The following is a 21,807-nucleotide window of genomic DNA, read 5'->3' as shown; positions in this document are numbered from 1 at the left end:
AAAGCTGTGGTGCACCCTAGAACATAACTGATTGTGCAGTATACCTGTTATAAACCGCAGCACTAACAAGTGCCAAAAATTTGAAACGGGAAATTTGAGCTTCTTTATACATTCATTTGTTCATAATGGCCTCTCGCTAGGATCTCTCTCGATCAGGAAGATCCCACTTTGCAGAATCAGACACGGACAGACACGGGGCAATTCATGTGGTGCGGTGTATGTTGCCGACTCCTAGGCCGACTCCTATATTTGTATGATACGTCGACGTGGGAGAAAGCGAGATAGCGCAACGGCCAGCAAGAGAGCTGGAGAGAGTGAGAGCTAATGCTAAAAAGTGTGACGACGCCCAAAACATACATTTCGGTCAGTGCTCATTGTGTGTTCGTTTGCGCGCTCCCTTTGTGCAGATTTTGCAAGCTACTCCGGTGAAGAGATAGTATTCTTGATTCCCTCACCCCTTACTTCTTGTTGTTTATTTCTCAATAGCAGTTTTCGATTTTGTGGATATTCGGAGCATACCTGAACCTTCCCATAGTTTCGCATGAGCTGAGAGTGTATGTGTGTGTGCAAAAAAGCAGAACAGGAAAAAGATACCAGTGGCAACAAAAAATAAGAGTTGAAAATCTTTAAAGTTCTCTGAACTACAGTGTCAGACAACGACAAGCAACTCGAGACTGCGAAAGCCTGAAAAAAGTGATTTTAAATTTTGAACAACTGAGTAGCAGCAGCAGTCAACTGAACTTCTGTGGATATCAAATAATATTTATTGCAAGCCTTGACTTTTTGGCGTTTTTGTATCATCAACGACAAAGCTAAAGCAACGAAATCAACCCGGAGAACGAATCGAATATCCATCATCTGCGAGTTTTAATTGTAAGTATTGTGCGGTTATTCGTCTTTTCGTAAATCTCACTCGCAAGTAGCGTAAACCGAAAGGTGAATTATATCTTGACACATGATGGGAGGATAATCGTTGTGTTACGAGTCTCAGCAGCTGATCCCAGTGGGCATGCTCTGACGCACGCAAATGCAAACTCACGTCCACCCATTCCATTTCAATCTGCTGTTTTTTGAAGGTTGTTCCATGAATAAACGCCTGAAACTTTGATGAAAACGTTTAAGATAATTTTTACCTTGTTCCAATCATTGGTAACTGACAAAATTTTCGTAATATGAAAAGATGCTTCATCAAAACAGTCCAGAAACGTTTGATTTAATTATTATTGTTTAAGTGTTACGGATTAAAATTTATTTACCCGTTCTTTATACCAGAAGTGTAATTTCAACTTCAAGATTATGCAATAACGAGTCTTGATTTCATCTCTCATATTACCCAAAATAAGTATTAGTTAATTATAATGTTTTCAAAAAGTAAGTGAGATATGTTTTTGAGTCAGCGCGCAATTTTTTCATTCATAAACTGGAAGCAAAACAAAGAAAAAACGAAATCTATTTACACATGTGTTGCTTCAAGTCTTTTGCTATCTTTTCAAGTGTGCATCTTATGAGTCATTTGTTTATTGAACGATCTTCGTTTGCTACACTTGCCGGCCCTATCACCGGCCGTGACTAAGTTCAATGTTTTCCCTTATGCAGAACAAAAAATGTTTGTACAAACTCGCAATGCAGCTCAGTGTCGAGTAAGTAAGTCGACTATGGCGGCCTCTCTGGTCGAAAATGTAGTTCAGTATTACAAGCAAGCGCACTAGTCGTACGGTGTATCAGTATTAACATCGGTAGAAAGTATGACGCGCTTGTAGGATCGAAACAAAGATCGAGCCTCGGATCGCTGCTGTTCGTAACATAAGTCTATGGAAAATAACACAAGAAAAAAAGAGAGCAAACCAATTTGGACGTTGCTGTGCTACCCATTTTCGTTGTCTTTTCTCTTCTTCCTTGTGGGGTTTTTCTTCTTTTGTGTTTACTTACGCGCTTTTGCCATGACCACAGATGTTGCATCGCTGATAGATGAGTGCACATTTTCCTACAGTTTTCATTCATATCGGGGTTTTCAAATATAGTACCGCGACCGAACGATTTTATTGTGTCGCACAGCTGGTCTTTTCCGTGATGTGGAGTATGCTAAGCCAGCAATGGTGGGATAGAGATAGTAAACAGTTGTGCTAGAGATCTTACAATAATGGATGTTGGAAAATTTACTTTGCGATCGTGCCCGTTGATTACGGGAGCGCAGACTGACATTTAGTGTGCAAGTTGATTTACGAGCTTTAATGAGATATGTAATTGATTTTAGTCCCGATCGGAGGATTCAATCTCAAAATAAAAGGTTGATATTTAGTATGAGTTGGTTTTTTTTCAGCATTACCTTGCGGTTTGACTTACGAAATAAGTTAAAATGTTCTGGATTTGTAATGCTCGTTTTTTTGCTCGACGATGTATAATTTCTTTTAACTTTATGGTTAGATCCAAGGATGAAAATTATCACACGCGTTCATTTTTTTTTCGCACATTTCTGAACAACTTTGCATGACGAACTTGAGGCTCTCAAGTAGTACTACAACATTGTCGAAGAGAGTATTGCTCGTTCTCGAACACCGGAGTCGTGGAGGACATTCTGACATATTATCGCGATAATTTTCTTAAATCTGCTCTTACGGTTCCGGTGGAGTACGAGCGATACTTTCTTCGATAAAGTTGTAGTACTACTTGAGGACTTCAAAGTTTGTCATACAAAGTTGTTCAAAAATGTGTTCATTAAATGAGCTATTGGCTTGCGAAAACGAATAAGCGTGAGTGATAATTTACATCCTTGGTTAGAACTACACATAAAAAAACTCGAAAAATCGACATCGTCACACTATTCAAGCCAAGTAGGTTACTCATACTTGCTACGGTTATTCAAATAATTTTAAGGATAACGATAAAACTGAAGCAAAGGACAATGCATTCAACAAAACCTTTCAAATCGAACTAAAACTGTTTAAATCGGTTTAGTCATTGCTGAGCAAGTTGGCTAGATTAGAACTTTTTCTTTCATATTTGGTTGTGCATTCTGTGAGAGTGAAAATGAAACCGCCTGGGATGTTACATCAGATTTCAAACGGTGACAGGTGTAATTACACAATGGATGAAAATCATATATATGTATATGTACATTGATTCATTGATCGACAGAACCCCCTTGTCGCGACAGTTTATTTGGAAATTTTCATTAAATTAGAAAGGCTTGTACAACTCGAGTTTGAAACACCTAGTCTTATTCTAAAGAAAAAAATAAGACTTTTCCTTAACACTGCAAGTAACGGGGTAAAAGACTTTTTGATCAAATGATTCAACATTTCACGAAGATAACATATAGAATTGACGTAAATTTTGCGAAAACTAAGCTCGCGGTAAATGTTGAATTGTGTTTAGTCAAATATTTGAACCATGACAAATCTGTTTTCTGCACATTAGTTTCATATAATAATCGGTGCTGTCACTGTAATGATCATCCCGCTTGCTTTCCGACGTTTTAATTGTATAAAAATTGCAACGTATTCAGCAATCATAAAGCTAGCGGCCGGCCACATGGGTTTCATTTTTGTGAACTCTTTCTTTCTTCCCCTGCTGCACGTTGGAGCGGCGGTTGTTCACACTTGTCTCGACTATTTGGAACCTAAATTCAGCTAAACTGACAGCTGCCTGCCGTTAGCGAGTAGACTGGAGTCTTTGAGCATCGAACCGTGTCATATATTTTTGTTCAGCATTTGAATGGATTCGGGTTATGTGTGTGTATGTGTGCTGAGGAAGTCGTTTATTCAGTTTAGCAGTGCGGTTTACTAATCCTTGTTCTCTGCCCTGACATTCTGGCACAGCGTAGTATAAAGATAAAGACTTTTACAGTTTTATAACATTTCGGTTGAGCATAAAGAGTGCAACTGTGACAACTTTTTGCGCCGATAATTCCTTCTTTCCATGCAGCAATGGGATAAAGTGTCTGTGAATGCTCCTTTTGTGGGGTAAGTTTTACATAAAATTGACAGCAATTGGATTTATGAAGTTGATGGCTTTGTGCAAAACTCAATGCACATTCTCATGAACCTTCTTGGAGCTATCTTTCGAGTAGCTCTTTACAAATATATTGATATTGTTATTCTCATTCATGGTTTTTACTGCCATTGAACTTTCGTTTAGCAATGCATAAAAATCTCTATCATGTTCGCCGTTGCTAACTGCTTGACCCTTTTCCGAGAAGAGCAGATTTCGATGATCAAAAGTCAGGATGGAGCGAGAATCAAACGCGATTTGATTCGCATGAATAATAAATAGACCTCCATTATCTTGATCTGATGTTCGCTGCGGTATCATGAAGGAGTTTTCTCATTTGCGTTGCTGATGGCGATGTTTTTCCGAGCTCTGAGATGTGTGGTGTAATGAGCAAGAGGAAATAGAAGATATGAAAAAGCACGCCAAAAGTGTATCGACATAGCGCATGCATAAAAGGGCATCATGTTGTTTACATTCATCGGAATATCCGTCATCGTCACCTTCTATTTGTCTAACTGCGTTACGATGCCTCGTGCATCCGTCCGTTACGTGATGTTTAAAGGAGGTAACCAAAGACATGCAGTTATGAATCTCTGGCGAACAGAGATAGCTGGAAATTTCTTTGTTCGAGTGCTCGCTTAGAAGATAGCGAGCGGAAACATGAGACTTCTTACGCGAGGGATGTTATATTGCCTTCCTTTATTAATGAAATCTGACCAACTTATCGTTTGTTAGATAATAATGGAACTGTAGGCATAATGGCAGCTCGGTACTACTTGGGCGCCGGGGGATAGTTGTAGTTATTCTTAAAAATGATTAATAATGTGTGATTTGTGGTTGGCTTTATTCTCAGTGGTTACAAAGCATGTTCCTTTTTTTTCGTTTCATGCATTCATAATCAGATACAAGCTAGAATGTGTAAGAGCTAAGAAAAATATATCCCCAGGACAGGATATAAACTTCTTCTTTTTTTAGTGAAAGAATGAATATCTCCTACACACTCAATTTATCTCGGTAAACTTTCCAACAGCTGATCGGGCTCGGCAATATTTTAAACAAATGTCAGCAATATATTCCGACGAACATTCAGCAAATATATCGATCTACCGTAAACCAGCAAGTATTGACATTTTGTTTGCCGAAGATCTTGAAAATTCTGCCGAAAACTTGGAGAATATTTCGCTGAATTTATCAGCTGTTGAGTTCTCGGCAATAAAATCTAAGTGTGTAGGCAGTTATAATTTCCGATACTTTAAAAAATGTTGTGTGAACAAAAAAAAAAATTCCAATACTTTGCGGGGTCACTAAAACGGGGCACGGGGAGGATGAAATTTCCGAAGACTTAGATTAGAGTTTTTCAGTCTGGAGAAAAATTGTGTGGAAGAACCTGAGAGTAAACCAATTCATTACCAACGAAAGAAAATTAGTGGACATTTAAGAAAGGTCCGTAACCGGCTTTTTGATGAACTTTTTCTATGATGCCGAAACAAAAGCGTTGTACGGCCTTCACGTCGATTATTCGTATGTATCGAATAATTCTACCTTTCAATTGTTTGTAGTTAGCCTGAAAACAAGCGACAGTTTTGGTAGCGCAGTCTGTCTAAGGAATGGAATCAAAATTTTCTTTACACATTCGTTCTGGTAAACACCTTGATTGATAGACAAATCACTAGACCATGATTTAGACAAGAAGAACGAAGTCCTTTTTGTCCATTACTTTGGCAGGTATTCCACTACCTTCCTAACAAATTGTTAGAACTTCAACCATGAAACCATGAAGAATGAAGCGCATTCCACTACCTTCCTGGCGAGTTGTTGTTAAGGCGTGTAGGGAATTATACACAGTCGAAACTAGCATTGGCCGATACCGTATCGATACCTTCGGTATCGATACCGTGGGGCCTGAATATCGGTATTTTTTATCGATGCAACTGACGCTGATATTAAGCTGGATCGATACTTTCGCCCCGATATTTTTTCGATACTGAAGGAAAACTATAAAATCGGAGAATTTACGGATACGACCAATTGCCTGAATGTCTTAAACAAGCTGCGCGGAAATTTAACTCGTTTTGTAAAAGTCACCAACAGATTGCATATACCCGCGCACTTCTAAGATGGTTTTCATGCCTCTTGCGAGAAAAATTGTTTCGAAATTGACAATACTGTCTATGCAGAGCAAAACCGGAATCGCCGCGTCACTCACCTGACAAGCATTTTGTGGTGAATGGCTTAGTATTCCAACAATTATACAGCAGTCTTTTTATGCGGGGGTTTCGTCTTAAGTTTTTATGAAAACGCGTAAAATATGACTAAATTGAGTTGAAAAGATTACTAAGAAAACCGTTCTGAAATCTTTTTGCTATGTTTGAATATGAGAGTGATCAGTTTAAATACAAAAATGCAACATTTTCACCAGAAAATGTGACTTTTTTGTAAAACGGATAACTCTAAACATAGCTTAACTCAAATTAAAGAAGCTTAACTCAAATTAGGTCAATGTCTTGTACCGTTTTGAAGCACTGCAGAATGTTTCTTGTTCCCCTATTAAAAAATTTCCGAACATTGTTAAACTGTATCTTCTTTCTTCAATAAGTCATCTCCTCAACACTGCAGGGACTCGTAATTTTTTTTTTGTAGAAAGGCAGACAATAAAGAAAAAAACGCCAGAGCTTTTGTGCTGCCCGAAATTTCAAATCAGGCCGCAGACGCGCTTATGCCATTGCACTGATTTGTATGTGACATATAATTCCCACCGTGGTCCCATTAGGTCTATTGACCGCAGGGATACCAAATGTGCAGATTTGTCTGCAAAACTCAGATTTTTGTTTAGCAAATAATTGCAGTTTTTCCATAATTTCTGTGTTTTTGTCAGAGTTTCTTTATACTTGCGCAGACTTTTTCGAAATCTTTGCAGATTTCTGCAGACTTTTGCCTACGAATTAATTAGCCAATTATTCTAATAAGAAACACTCAAATAAATTAAAAGTACCTAGAGCATCCACGAACTTGTCTTTTACGCATTTCTGTTCATGGTCATTCCAATTCCAAATGAGCTAAATCGATAACAAATATCATTCTCATGAAATGAAAGTTGAAGCATTGGGGCTTATCACGGGAGTCACTTCACGGTGAGATGACAACCGTAATAGGCACGGTGAAAGTGATTCCCATTTGATTCGCACGCGTCTTTTTTCACTGTGAGATTTTTTTTATTTCGTTCTCACCGTGAGGTGACATCCGTAATAAGCCCTATTATCTGATCACGAACGGAAGTGAATATCTAACTCATCCAGCTTTTACTTGTGCAGGGTTCTTCTTGCTGCCGCTGTTTTTTTCTGAATCTAAGTCAGTCTCAGTTCCTATTAAATCAATAACACCACAAATGTTATCACTAAATAGCTTGCTCTCCTTTTTTCTTACATTTTGTAAATCCGTTAAGAACATTTTTGATACATGACGTGAAGCCTTTCTGAGGAACATTTTCCTTGTTTTTTGTTGAATTTTCATTTTCTTAAATGTTGTTAGCAAGAAAATCCTTTTTGTAACATAATAGCATTTTCAAGATGCACTCTTGCAGGAAATAATAACTTCATTCGTTCAAGTTTTTTTTCCAAAATTTTTTGCTCAAAAACCACATAGGGAACTTGCGCTCTTAGTGTATGTGTAACAATATTTTCGCTATTGAGGAAATATTCAACATTTTAATTCAAAATGATCTTCGGCAACCAAAACACCGATTTGATATGAAAATGTGATTATTTTACAACAACGTCAACCCTTGGAAACATCTCTTTAAATTATTAGTTCAGGTTGCATTTCAGAAAAGAATGCTTGTGAATATGGTTATTTATTTCCCATTTCTCAATGATTATGTTGAATTTCATAACGAAATATCTTCATTCATAAAAATATTTTTTTCCAATATATAAGACTAAAATAAAAATTGACATCCGCATTCGCATCCGGATATGTTGCAGTAAAACTCTTGCTTCATAAAATGTTGTAGGAAAATTTTCCTTGGTGTATTTGCTGCTCGCTTGAATAACTTTTGCACTGGGGAGGAACATGGTCGTGCGAAATAAGCACAATGAAACACAAGGGATGCTACGGATATCCGCATCCGTAAATTGCGAAAATGCGGAACATCCGCAGCTACATCTGCATCCGTAATCACTTATCCGAACCCTCATTCGCAGATTTCCAAAAAATCACATCCGTAACATTCCCGGTTGTAAGCCGTTTGTCTCAAACCGACTTGCTGATATCAGATTAGACTAGGAAAACCTTTGTTCAAAATTGGCTAAAAAACCTGAATTTATGAACATGTGGTGAGATCTGCCATTTCCTACAAGATTGCCTCTCCTGTCTACTTATCAGAGGACACTTGATTTGACTTCCGTTCATCTAATTACACACATACACACAGAATTTTCCGATCTCGTTGAACTGAGTCAAGTGGTATACAAAAGGTGGCCCCATGAGCGTCGGATCGAAAGTCTTTTTCCTAAGCGATTTGACAAGATTAGATACACACTTTTAGTTAATCACACGTTTAGTTAATTACACGTAAATTTCAATTCAATAAATATAAAGCATCTATTAAAAAGCAAAATAATCCATATAACCGGTCAAAATTGCAACTGGAATTTTAGTGTAACTATACGAACCATTTGCAACCATGGGAAAACTATGTTAACTTCAGGTACACAATTGCATGCTCACAAAAATAGATTCATCACGTAAAATCATTAGGACACCTAAATTACAATATCATGACATCAAGTTCTACTTTATATAAGTTCATAGTGTGAAAAATAAATATGCGTAAACTTAACACAAAATGACCACAACAGTTGTCTTAGATATATAACCATAGGTACATCGACCCTACATACATATGTTTTATAAAATTATTTCATTGAAAAAAAAATGCATTCCAATTATGTTAATGTGCCTACCTTTCAACGGATATTGTATGGACTTCATCTTGTTTAAAACTAGAAGCTGTTGCAAACTGTTAGTAGGTATGTATAGACAATTGCGTGGATAGTGTCGTACCTTTCTTCAATTTCAATAGCTAACCTTCAAAGCTTCGCCGAAATCTGAGAGAGGGTTGCCAACTTCATAGACGAGTTAGCGTGGAATCTCCCAGTATCCTCTGTTGTACTACTCTGCACATCTACAACATTTCCTGGCTAATTTCTGGATCATTGGACAACCATTGCCATATCTTGCATTCACGGATAAAAATTGCGACGGTGCTCGCGTTGTCTGTGTGTCATTTGGTTGACAAGCTCCGCAGTCAACTGGGCTTCTCTTGTGCTGTCACTCATTAGTATACATCTGTGCATGGCGGCTTCCGCCATGGTTTGAAAGGCAGCCTCATGAACCGGCAGCAATGCAAGGCAACGCTGACGGCATCATCATCAGCTGCTTTTATAGTTGGTTCGTGCATTATGCTTTCGTGTGATATCGAGCTATACTCAAATACTAGGAAGAAAGCATTGGGTTCGAAGAAGAAGCCAGGGGCGCTGGACGGCTGTCTAGAATTTCAAATTACCCCAACTATTCTGATGGGCGACATCACCGGGAACAAGCACTCCTTACCATACCGCAACCGGTAACCCATTCAGTAGTTGCGCAGTTATGCGGTATGGCTCTGTGAAAATTCAAACAACTTTCAGTGTACTCCTGCACGGCTAACTTGTGCTTCTGTGACTGGCTGTAAACCCGTAAAAGTTGAAAGCTTGGGGAAACGGAAATGCCAAAAAATGAGGGAAGTCATTATAAACACATAAAAGACGCATTTGTAATACAAATTTTTGACGGGTGCTGGAGTTAGAAGCTTCGTTTTTGTTCGATTGTATAGTGGAGCTAAAAATCAGTGGGAAGCACTTTACCGGAGCGCAACAGCAGGACCGGATGTAGGTTAGCATTCGTGTTCTGTACCGTTGGTTTACATTGGTTTTTCTTCATTATCTGTTACATAGCTTTTATACTGGTATAAGAAAATTTGCATGAATCGCTCACTATTATATGAGACGAATAACAAACCCCAAAAACCACATTCCAGCGCTAGACACCCATCTCTGATGTCAAACCAGTCAGAAGCAGACCTTGTCAAGTAAGTACGCGCGAACGCGGTGAGGTGCGTTTTGTTGTCTCTTGATGGATAATATCGGCGTGTATCATTTCGCTATCGGCTAAAAACGCTACCAAATGGATGTGAACGCGTGCTGTTGCTGTTCTCGGACTGCGTGATAAAAATTCGAAACGACACCGGTCCTGTATACAACACAGTCGACAGCATAACCTGCGGGGAATAGCTATTCATTGATGGAACCACCCCAAAAATACAAACCGTGATGTAAGTTGTGGAACCGCACTCAATGGCACACCTTAATCCTCACACAACTGGGATGGATGGTGCGCATATGTTTTGCACAATTGAGTGTCTTGCTCTCGGGACGATGATATCTGCGATTGGAGTTTTATGAAGCAATTTATATGCACAGTTCCGAAGGTCGGCAAATTTACCACCATTCTTGCGAAGGGCAGTTGGTATTATTCAATTTGCTCGTGGTTGGCAATGGAAACCGCAATAAGCAAACACATGCCGTAGATTAGGTGTGAGAGCTCACTTCAATGTTGCGGTACAGAGGGAGTTGTCCACTATGCATTCGTTACATGCGATGAGTATTGGGGGTTCATTGAAAGAAAATTTTGAGTGTTGCGTCATCGGCCGTTGTAGTTTACTATTTTGCTCTCTTGTGTGAAAGGAAGTCCGGATTTTGACGTTGACGATTTACTAATTGTATTGAATAATTCATACAATGCGGTTTCGATTCCTTAATTGGAAGTGCGTTTTTATACGTGCTTATTCCTTCTTATTAATACTGTGGCACTATGAAAATACAAAGTTTGTTGTAAGACATAATGCGACATAGTAAACACTAGATTTTTTTCTTGAGTTTTACATCCCGTGCTGATATTGAGCTCACTGTGCAGTGCGATCGGAACAAGAAAAGCGTCCAGTTTCTGCAAATGTATCGGACACATCATAGCATTGGAGTAGCTCAACACACTGTAGCCGTGGTATGGTGGAGACGGCCGCGGGGATCAACTCCATCGGGAGCAATCCCTGGAGTGGCTTCGTCACACCTCACCCGCCACTGTCGTACGCTATTAAGGGATGGGCGCAAGTTAAAAGGCGCGGACGGTCGGGGCTGCAAAATGCGTGCTGCTGCTCCGACGAACGGAGCGAACGAATTCATTCGACAGAACACTAAATTAAATAAAAATATCTGCATGCGGACTAGAAATAGGTTTTAATTACACATCCCGCCTGCAGCGTGAATTGGTTTTGCAAAACCAGACAAAAAGGCAAATCAAAGACACGTAAAAATGGTCGACATGGTTGCACGTCTTCTCGCTGCTGGCCTGCTTGCCTGCCTATTGCTATTTCTGTCTGTAGATGCATTCGGAGCACCGTAGCTCATTGTACGGGGTAAGTAAAGCGATGCGGTTGCTTGCCGTATCAGGTGACTGAGGTACAGAGCCACCGATGACGGTAATTGCCTCCGCAATCATCCTCCGACTTTACGATTTTACGCAACGTTCTGGTTAATAGTCGTCTTATGAATTGCGGTTCTTCGAGTTTCAATTGCACCATGTGAATGTCATTCAACTTCGAGACCAAACTCTAACCGACGAAAACGATAGCTTGATTTATGTTGACTCACAACATATTGTCGCAGAGGCCAAACGGTTGACCTTCATTCATTGAAACTTGACCGAATCACCAGAGAACACTTGAGCAAACCGAGCTGAAAGACGACATGCTCTCTTTCACTTCCAATTAAACGCTTGCAGTTGATTAAATATTCAAAAGGTTGACGTTCTTTTTGTGCTATCACAAAAGCCCCGGAGCCGCATCCCCAAGATTGGTCTGGAGTGATAACATTCGGAATAGAGGATATTTCCCTTCCTCACATGAGTTGCCCCTGGGTCTTCTATAGAACGAAGCAAGCAGATAAGAAAGTGGCAGCATCAAAAGGAAGTTCAACAGAAAAATCAATTAATCTTTGTGACAAGCAATCAACTTTTACTCTCAAAGGTTGAGTAGAAAATCTTGCAAGAATAGAAGTTGCCGTTATCACATTACCCGAACGGGGACCGCGATAATAAATAATACTCTGCGCTATGCTTGCGCATTCATTCACACACCCCGTGGCGTGTTTGCTTTCAGAAATTTTCTTCACCCCCATTACCCACAACAGCCCATTACGCCCGAACGGCCTATTTAAATATCCGTAGGGGTGTCACTGTAGTAATAAAATGATTGCTTTCCGTTTGCTCCATAAGCTAGCCTAGCGGTAATATATCTGGCTTATTTTGTGCATCGCCAAGCGTTTGTGTATCAGGGACAGGCTAATGAACCTGAGAGGTTATTTACACTTTCATTCTCTATTCTTCCGCCGTTTCGAATCCGAATGGATTAGAAGTGCAGTGACGCGTTAGCGGGTCAAGCGGAAGAACGGTGTAACGCACGAACGCACACGCGTTTGCTGCGAAGCTTGGTCTGGGTCTTGGAAGCCTACGTATCATCGTGGTGGTCCCGTAGCTATTGTCGGTAACCTGGACTAAACCTGGAACGAAACGTCCCCCTCTCTCCAATACAAAGGAAACCAAAGGATTCTATTTGATTCCATTGACAGTATCAAAGCAAACAATACCCAACCGAGAAAGGTGAAAATGTCAGTTTGCAGAGGAAAGAATGAATATTGCTCCAGTGGAGGAAACATCCTGCAGTGCGTGATTTCATTGGATGGTGAGGGTTGATGTTGAGCTCAGCAGGAAAAAACGTATTGACTAGTGCAGCTCGAAAATACTGAGCCTTAAGGTAAACATTCGATTACCGGCAGGAACTTAGGTGGTGTAAGATTGGGTTTCTGTTGACATGCACTGCCGTTAGCCTGATTTATAGCACCAATCCTAGGTCGCAAACGACCCATTTGTCTGAGTTCGGATGGAATGAAAATTTATTGCTGGTCGTTGTAAGGACGTAATGTAGCACAATATTGCCTGTAAACATATACTAGAAATATATTTATTTAATTTGGTGTTGATTTTCAATTAGTTATGAGGAGAACTTGTTGAACGCCGTGACTTTTATGTGGAAAGTTTCACGTACAATCGATTTATGGACCTTGGTGAACGTGTTGTCAGGCTGAAAATGGCAAAAAATTTCTGAATTTGTCCAATGGAATATAAGCAAACTGGAGGTATCTCATTATTTAAAAGAGTTCTTGTTGTACTAAAGTCAAAAGATATTAGACCAAATGTTGAATACATTGATAAAATAAATTATGTCAGTTTTATTCCGTCAATTATTGGACATCCACCATGTTAATCGTGAATTTAAAAATTCAAACTATAGCCACAATTGCTTTCGGAAGAGGTGCGAAATCCGTCTAATAAAATATATCCTATGGAGTTCAACCGGTTTAATGGCAATTCACAATTAACACTACCGCTCAACAACTTGCTACGTACTCCTTATCCTGAAAAACAATACCAATTTGGTGATGATAATGTATCTACGTTGACTCAGAAACATTTGCTACAAATCACGCTCTAGGCAATTTCCGTCAACAACAGAAATTCGGCAGGCACTCTGATTATAAAACCATCATTAGATTACGGAAAGCTTCCCTCTCAGCTTCTATTCGCGCCAAGGAACGCCAACCGTCGCTTCGGGCAGAAACATTATCGGTTGTGTATAAAATAATCCTCCCCGCTCTTAATCTTTCCGGGCGATGGTGAATCATCGCCACCCACACGCTCTGCTGAATCATTTCAGTGTTTCAGATTTTGTGGGCTGTGTGAGCAACAGGCTCGCTTAGAATAAGCCCCTTATTTGAATGGTGACGGTTTGTTTATTCAAATAGCCCCGAGAGATGAGTTTTCTTTTTATGATGATCACACTTTCACTGTTCCGTGGACATATCGGATACGACAGTGAGGAGAAAATGAAGGAGGAAGCACTTCATTTCGTCTGTGCTGTCTGCTCGTTAGTTCAAGCAGACTATGTACGTCAAATAAGACCTAACATCTATTTATTACTTGGAAGGGGTTGTTCTCGGTGAGAATGTGTCTTAACGATTATGCTTATCTTCGATTTTATTTTGTTTACTTTCAAGCTAATCAAATTGTTTTTCTCTTTTCTCCTTTCAGGTAAGTTAAAAATCATCACAGCAGTGCACAAGGTTTATTGCACAGTTTGTCAGTAGTGCCCGATAGATTGGATTAGCTTTTAATTTCTGACGGCTTTCTAATGCACCTACAAAGATTTGTACCGCTTACTTGGCTGTCTGGCTGCAGCGTTGTTTAATTAGTCACGATTTTCCATCGAAAACGAATTGTCCCACAGAGACCCCCTAGTGGCATGCAGTAAACACCGCTACCGTATATTGTCGTCGATTGAATTTAATGCTGCTTCATCAACTTGAAACGGTACACTTAATTAGATAAACTCAACCGCGTGGAAAAATTACAGACATCGGCGAATACTATCATCAATCAGCCGATTGCGGGTGCAACATCCAGGATGAAAAGGGAAAGCAAATCCGGTGTAATCACACGTCAGTTTTGAGCATTTCTTCAACTATTGGTTCCCGCTTCCAGAAAGTATGTCAGAACTGTGTGCGGTCGCACTATACGATTTAAAAGAATCACGTTGCGCTCGGCTTATGTCAAAAATTTACGAACACTAACACACAGTCTGCCTACATCGCGTTACGCTCGTGGACTTATTAGTGGGAAAATGTGGATGCTTTTGTTCAGCCTAATGTGCTCGTAGCCATCAGCCATTGTAATCCGGTCCAACCGCAACTAATCCGTCGCTAGGTTCGCTGTCGGTTCTTTGGTGAATGCCGGGAATTTTAACAGCTATTTTGTTCGATTAGCTATGAATGTAAACCGAGCAATTCGTTTCTCTCGATAAGCCAGCGCATGCCTGTGGAGAAATAAGACTTTTCGTTTTGTTTGAAACAGCAGCGATCTGTTGATCAACAGTGAAATTTTTATCAACTTCATCAAACTTTCATCTAGGCTTTCTGAGAACAAATAGTGTCTTCAAGATTGTTCAGGATGGTAAAAAGACAGCTACCAATCTAAAACTTCAGTCATTAAACAGACAGTAGAAACGATATTCATGAACACAACTAGACTCACACACTGCATGGCTAGGGCTGAAGCGCCTGCAACAAATTGGCCTGCCTGCGCGAACCCAGTCGATCTCGAAGACTTTGTTTGTGGTCAAAACGCCGGTTGTGATAACTATGTGTGCGTTGCGCCTGCGAAAACGTTATGCCAGGCAACACATGCTCCATATTTTCCGCCTTTACTGACGCATTTCTCGTGGCAAACTTCTTTCGCATGAATTTAACAGTAGCGTTATTAGAATGAACAGCAGTGCGAGTGACTTGGTTCGAATACTAAGAAATAAAAAAAGACAAACACATTGTTCCATCTAACAGTGCATGTGTGTCTTTCTTACGTAGACCCACGATCGTGGGTATGGCTATGTTTACTACTCTCAACAACATAGAAAGAGAAGCTATAATTCCATGTTAATGAGGTAATATCTCCTCTGCAAATAATGAGAAAAAAATATTTACGCTGTCAATAATGCCATCGAACTTAGCCGGAATTTCATTAATAATTAAAGTCCACAATTTATGAATCTAAACCAATTTATTCATGCTCAAGTGTTGGAGCGAGTTTATAGCCTTTTATGGTCAAAAAAGGTAAAATAGTATGACCTTCAACCTTGATGATAACTTTGTTGATTAAACATTGAAGAAGCCGGGCGGCCGGGTAACTTTTCCGGCATACATAAGTACAGAAAAGTTCCAAATGAGCAAAATTAGTACACTAGAGTTTATAGAACTAATTGGCGGCAGCATTGGAGGAGAGATGAGCAAATTACTACCAGCTAATTAAAACTGAATAGAGGGTACCGGTACAAACATTTCTTATCGTCCTAATTGTTTACATTTCTCAAGATGTTTGCAGCTTGTATAAAAATACTAAGCATCATGAACGGCAAACTTCTTTTATGTAGTGCTAGTGTGAGAAAAAAGTTAGGCGCCTAAATCGGAACATATGCTTTTCAGCGAGATTTTTAGCCGCAATTTTATTGTGCCCCACAGTTTCACAAATATGGTGTAACTGTTTACTCGCCTTGTTTATAATATAATTCAACTGATCAAAATACAATTTCTTTCCGGTTAGTCGCTTTGGGTTGGTCATGCAAATTGTAGGTGTGGTGTTGAAAGTTGTTAAGGGACATTGCATCATTGCTTTTTCTGTATCTAGTTCTTTAAGAAATTTAAGAAATTTAAATTTATACTATGATTATCGGCAGTTTAGTAAATTTATTATTCGTAGTTATTTTTTTATCGTGAGACAACATTGCATAAACATTCAGTAGAGAAAAACAATTGTTCGCTTTACAACACTATAGAAAGTGAATTATGAATTCCAAATGGATATTTACCACATAAATCGTGATTGAAAATGCTTTTACGCTATAAATGCATCAATTATCAGAGTCAGAACTTCAGAAATTGAACGTGAGTAAACCGAGCATTATACGCGAGCATCAATCAAATTATTAACGAAGAATCAATCAAACGATCGAAACTAGTAATGGTCGTTAGGTTGCTAGTACGGTCACTCATAAATTCAGTATGACGGATGAGTTCGAAGCAGCGTGGTTGCTGCCAAATCACTTACACTCATTAGTATTTACTCAACGAAGCTGCAAACAATATATATTATATTCCATTTTATTGCCATTTTTGTGTTCAACAATGGCGGGGTTCTCGATTCTCGTAATTAATAATATTTTATTGCTTTTAGCATATCAATCGAGTTCGTGACAGCAGCGAGGCTTTCGAAAACTCGACAATAGTTTAGTCAAACATCACGAATTGAAACTGATCGAGGCACTAATTTGGTGTGTTTCCGAATATCCTCACACACAAATAATGGAACACGAATAGCAACCTGACTCGGTACTCTACGTACCAGGCAGTGTTTCATGCCACAAAAATGTGATATTTTAAGCTTAAAATATGAGCGATTTTTTATGGCAGCAATAATTTTGAAATAGTAACAATCACGTTCCGAGCAACAGCAGTATGATTTGCTGCCGCTGTGAAATAATGTTCAGTTTAAATGTTCTTCCTCGTGTCAGGGAGTTGGCGATTTCAACGATGTTCCAGATGAAAGCAATTTTTGTAATCGGCTTTCTTCGCTCTGCATGCAGGGCACAGTCACGAAGGTTGTTGCAGACCGGTCGGTGTTGGGTTATGGCGCCTAATGTTCAACCAGCGCCTTGATGTGGGTGGTATGAAGCATCTCTTTACCGCTCATGTTACGCTTCTTGTTCGTAGAAGTTGTAGTTTTTACAATTCAAGAGAGTAACCCAACATTGCATTACATGTTATCGTTTTGTTTCGATTGACATTTTCGGTGCATAAAGTGAAAATCGCAGTTTCAAGAAAATGATTCAATTGAGTGTCATGAGATAATATTTTACATAACTAATCGTACAACCAATTCATGAAGAGCTTTGTTTTTGTGTGTGAATAACATGAGTTTTTTTCTGATGAATCCACGAAAAAATAACATTTTTATAGCGTCATAATATACTAAAGATAACATGAAATACACCAAACGTAAACATTCATCTGAAATCTTTGACGTCAGGTGTTGTGATGTTTTTTTTGTTCGTTTCATTACTTCAAGGCTAGAAAGCAAAAACATTAATGCCTGCTGCTGCTCGGTAGGGCCTAGGCAGATGGTAATATTTTCTTTTACGACCAGCCATGTGGACAAAATACTTTGCAGACACTCCCAACTACATTTACTAACTTTCCACCAGCATCAGTTTGACTATAAATTATGAGTGTACCGTATGGATTCACATATTAAACGAACATTTTATGTGTCCTCGGTGTATCACCAACATCATCATCATCATCTTCCTACTCTGCCTTATGGTCGCGTATCGTGCCTTGTGGTCGCGTTTGTTGACGCTGGTTTATGGGTTCATTTGCGCGAAAAGGTGAATTTGTTGGGATGTTCATTTTTCGCTATTGAATATTTCATCCGAAGTCTGAGTACTGATGCTTTAAGTAACGGAAGCTAAAAGTTGCAAATACGCTGAGCACATGACACTTGAAGGATATTTGGCAAAGTCGCATTTTTATGCCTTCTATTTTTAGAAGCTCAAGTGCGCCGTGAACACTTCAACTCTACAAATTCCATCAGAAGAATTTAGGCAATGTGGCATATATTGCGTGTGGCATTCGTATTCAAACACTTGACTCCAGTTTCGTCAATCCTAACCAAATTCGCTGTACGTTTTACGGATGAGAAGCGCATACCAAACTCTCATGTTCGGGTAGCAGATTGATCTACACGGATCCTTCGATCGGCGTTATTGAAGGTCATGGTTTGGGTGGAATTAAGCATTCATCCGATGTGCTTCGTTCTAGCTTGTTTTTGTTTTGTGCCACACTTGGCGTTTTTTGAGTGACGCACTAGTAATTAAACCAAAAAAAAAAAAAAAACATTAAAATGTTACTGCCGTTCGTTAGAATGGTTATGTTTCCATGCTAGTTTGATGTTGGTTTTTTTTTACATTCGCGGAAAACGCTAACAAAGTGTAACTCGCTTAGCGTATTGGAAAAGCAGACTTTTATGATGTGAAACAAAAATTCCTAGCTGTACGTGTAGACAGAACTCTTCCGCAGTTTTAGTTCCAACTGTTGGTAGATTGGGCTCAGAGCTGTTTCTTCGTACAGGCAAATTGATGAATCGGATAAGCGATAAACGTTTGCACGATTGTGATATAAAAATTAAACGAATAAATTAACGAGTGTTTTACTTCCTAATCGTGAAAGTATTTACAATTTTGTGCAGAAAGGTTGCCCCGCAGTAACTCCATTGGCATTAGGTTATCTTTTTTCACAATTAAACAACATTAATCATTAAAGAAAGCATTTACAGCAACTTACAAAATAACATGCATACAAATGGGTTGTGAGATTTTAAAAACTTATACAATTGATATATGGGTCATTCCATACGAAGTGACCACGAAAAAGCACAAACTTGGACACGACCATCTCAGATTTCGCTCAAAGTTGGGGGGAAAATCTCAATTTTGTGTCGAATGGAATATCCCCAGTATTTTGGGGCCTCCCTCCTTGTTACAAGATAACACATTTTTTGTCAAAACAACTTTTTTCTATCTTTTAAAATTGATAGACTAAAGACGCCCGGAGAATACTGATAGGTGATTTCTAGAGAAAATAAACCAAGGAATCCAGAAAAAAATATTATTTTTGACCGGAAGTGTTGCCAAATAGATTTTTTTTTGTATTTAAAAACTAAATTCACATTTTTCGGCAATTGTAGCCAATTTTATTTTCAGTAAGAAACACTTATCACAACTATTTTCGTAAAAATGTTATATCTCGAGTTTGGTCTATATTACCTCGGGGTGATAGAATATTAGAGTAGAAAAATAATTTATCTGGCAACACTTCCCGTCAAAAGTAACAATTTCTTGCTTCATTTTCTTCAAAAATCAACTATCAGTATTTTTCGAACGTCTTACGTCTATTAATTGGACATAGGAAATAGTGGTTTTGACAAAAAAACGCGTTGTAGTGCAACAAAGAGGGTGGTTCCACACAGCGGGAGGTATTCCAATCGACACCAAAGTTGGGATTTTTCCAAAGTGACACTAGATGAATAATTCCCCTAACTTTGAGCACAATCTGTGATGTTTGTGTCTAAGTGGCATGCGCATTTCGTATGGAATGTCCTATGGAGTAACTTTTTTTGACCCCAAAAAGATTCGGAATAAATTTCTAGAGCTAATTTTGCCGCGTCCTCCTTGGTTAGTATAATAGAACTATATGTTATACTATATATACAGATCGGACTAGATTATCCGGAGTGTCGAAATTTTTTTCACTCCGGATGATCGAATACTCCGGATAATCGAATCCCCAAATTTTTACTGTAAGTTTGCCTTCAACGAACGTAAATTAATTATTTCCTTTCGTTATGTTAGGTTTCACTTAAATCGAACATGTCCCAAACATGCAAAAAAAAACAGACAGACATTTAGGGAAGGGATAGTAAAGGTAAAAATGCGAAATAAAAGTAAAAACAAACAGCAAAAAAATATTTCGGATAAACGAGTCTAAAATTCCGGATAATCGAGTCTCCGGATAATCGAGTTCGACTTATAATAGCGTTTAAATGTTGCCTTTCGTGGTAGAATACACAACAAAAGCTCTGATAATAACAGTGAATTTGACTTTTATGTGGCATTTTTCATTCTGTTTTTGGGATTTTCGCAAAATTTGGTATTTACAAGTTCTTTACGCAAATTTCAGGATTTGTGATTTTTTGCGAACGGTTGCATTTAACGCAAAGTGGACAAAATTTACGCCCTAGAGGGTCAGAAAATCACGAGTTTTAGCTATATAGTCATATGTTTTGTTTAAAAATTGCTTTCGTTTCAAATTTGACCTCTAGGCCCTCTGCGCCACCTCTAGACCTGAAAAGAAATTCAACCAATTTTTATGTGTTGCTCATTGAACCCCAAGGAGGTCTTTTTGGCTGGGAAAACAGGTCCCGCGAACATTTTTGGAAATAAGCTCCACCCTACTGTTAGCTCCGCATCTGTTCACTCAAAATATTTTTCACGTTATTGTTACGTGAAATTTCCTGTACTTATTCATTTTCTGTCAGTTTTCATGATTTATGTGACAAACATAACATCTACGTGAAAATCACATGCATACTATGTTTTATCACGTAGTATCTACGTGACCTTGGCAACGTCAAACAGAATGAACTCTCCGTGCGAAAATATACAAGAATAAAAATGGCGAAGCGGTTGTGTAATTCGGTCTCTGAACATAAAATTGATTTCACCGATGGATTGCCAATGAGAGAGATTTAGAAAAACCATAATTCGACATGGAATCTATAGCTTACAGATTTTGCACAGATTCAGTTCAAAGATCCAGGAGTTACCTGAACATAAACAGTAGCAGCTAACAGTAATTATCGACGGTGAATGTCTTAATATTTGTCAGTTTTTATGTCGTTCAATCCATTTTCAAATTGGAAATTTTGCATGCCCGTGCGATTTATCTAGCAACATATTTCAAAAAATTCTGAAATCTAATTTCTCTCTTAAGAATTTGGGAAACCACAATCGAAATTCATACGTTTTATAAAACATAGTAGCTATCCGTTAATCAAATGCTTTTCACTTTACCGGTAGTTAAATTCTACGTGAAAATCACATGAAACGCATATGTCTACTGAATAATATTCAAAGGATAAATCATCTCACCAGATCATGATGAACTCAAATGACAATCACGTAAAATCTACGTGAAAATGACAGTGGAAAATATTCACATAACTTTTCCGGTAGGGGTACTGGGGGTAAGCCCGGCCTCCTAAGGAAAATGATTCTTTAGTAGCACTTGATGGCGAATATTGTTATATTTCTTTCACAAAATCATTGCCCAGATTGTTTTCCACAAGATATAAAGGTTTTCAGTACTTTCAAACTGTTATTTCACAAGGAATAGTGAAGTTTTAAAACTAAGATAAAAACGACGTTTAGCAATCAGTGCGGGTGAAACCGGCACCCCTTGGGGGTAACACCGGCACCTAAGTTTGTTCACGAATTTACTCGAATTA

General features: G+C 38.7%; 1 protein-coding gene across 5 annotated transcripts in view; it reads left to right on the top strand.

The window, feature by feature from the left end:
- The window catches only part of LOC129731880 (calphotin-like), a 167,481-nt gene that overhangs the window by 63,088 nt on the left and 82,586 nt on the right, over positions 1–21,807 (top strand). For 3 of the 5 annotated variants that reach the window (XM_055692245.1, XM_055692244.1, XM_055692241.1), the window contains exon 1: positions 24–873. The exons of 1 other annotated variant lie outside the window; for it this stretch is intronic. The gene's annotated coding sequence lies outside the window, so the exon portion shown is untranslated. Of the gene's footprint in view, positions 1–7; positions 874–21,807 lie in introns of those variants that run through there. One more of the 5 variants, XM_055692243.1, reaches the window with a different exon arrangement.

This window comes from Wyeomyia smithii, chromosome 3 (assembly GCF_029784165.1).
Source record: "Wyeomyia smithii strain HCP4-BCI-WySm-NY-G18 chromosome 3, ASM2978416v1, whole genome shotgun sequence".
NCBI lineage: Eukaryota > Metazoa > Arthropoda > Insecta > Diptera > Culicidae > Wyeomyia > Wyeomyia smithii.
The sequence above is the reverse complement of the archived record's forward strand: the minus strand, read 5'-3'. Positions and strand labels throughout refer to the sequence as shown.